The sequence below is a fragment of the Chenopodium album genome, chromosome 1 (genome assembly GCF_948465745.1).
Source record: "Chenopodium album chromosome 1, dcCheAlbu1.1, whole genome shotgun sequence".
NCBI lineage: Eukaryota > Viridiplantae > Streptophyta > Magnoliopsida > Caryophyllales > Amaranthaceae > Chenopodium > Chenopodium album.
Genome location: NC_137834.1, coordinates 34,518,867 through 34,519,863, shown reverse-complemented (window position 1 = coordinate 34,519,863; position 997 = coordinate 34,518,867). Strand labels below are relative to the sequence as shown.

The window sequence follows — 997 nt, the reverse complement described above, 5'->3', positions numbered from 1 at the left end:
TGGGTTACAAACTCTTTTTCCCTCAAAGTCAAAACTTCACCATGCTTGAGATTGAACTCTCTACAATAGGATGCATCATGATCCGTCCCACCACAACGAGCACATGAGAAATCAATGATTTGTGGAGATTTTGAACACAAACCAACACTTGAGTTCAACTTGGAAAGACCTTCATTCAAGAGCTCAACTATGTGCTTAAGTTGGCCGACTTTCTCTAACTCATAAAGATCTCCTTGCTTCCCTTGGGATCTTCTTTGGCCTCCCCAAGAATAGCTAGTAGCCACTTCTTCAAATGTAGCTTCAACTTGGCTTTGAGGGATCTTAATCAATTGGCCACCGGCACCCACATCTAGATTGGTCCTTGACATTGGCTCCAAGCCATCATAAAAGAATCTCATGAGCAAATTACGGTTGAATTCATGATGAGGACATGGTCTAATCAAATCCTTAAACCTTTCCCATGCTTCCCCAAGAGTTTCATCCGGTTCCTGCTCAAAGGAAGATATCTTCCTCCTCATTTTTGCGGTTTTCTCATCGGAAATGAACCTCTTGAGAAAGGCCTTTGCAACTTCCTTCCATGTGGGGAGAGAGTTGGGCTTCAAAAGCTTGAGCCATTTATTTGCTCTTCCGGTGAGAGATTGTCGAAAGAGATGCATACGAATGTAATCTTGGCTCACATCATTTGTTTGCATCATTGCACACAACTCAAGGAATCGGTCCAAATGCTCAATGGGGTCTTCACTTACGCCTCCGGAAAATCGCTCAATTTGCACCATCCTAGCATATTGTTGATGGATTGTGAAATTAGTCTCGGTGGTCGGGAGAAGTATAACACTCGTGAGCTCATAGATTTCTGGGTTTCCAAACTCCCTAAAAAGAAGGTCATCCTCTTGTCTTGCCATATCACACTTTGAATACAACAAAGCTAAGCACATGATTATAAATGACAAGTAGGATTAAACAAGCAAAATAAAAGAAAGGAAAGCAAATAAAAGGA

At 41.7% G+C, this 997-nt stretch overlaps 1 non-coding gene across 1 annotated transcript; it reads left to right on the top strand.

Annotated features, from left to right (window-relative positions):
• The first annotated feature begins 414 nt into the window (after window positions 1–414).
• LOC145564212 (small nucleolar RNA R71) lies at window positions 415–521 on the top strand. The gene has a single exon (XR_014094771.1). It is a non-coding gene; the product is annotated as a small nucleolar RNA R71 (small nucleolar RNA).
• Window positions 522–997: the final 476 nt, after the last annotated feature.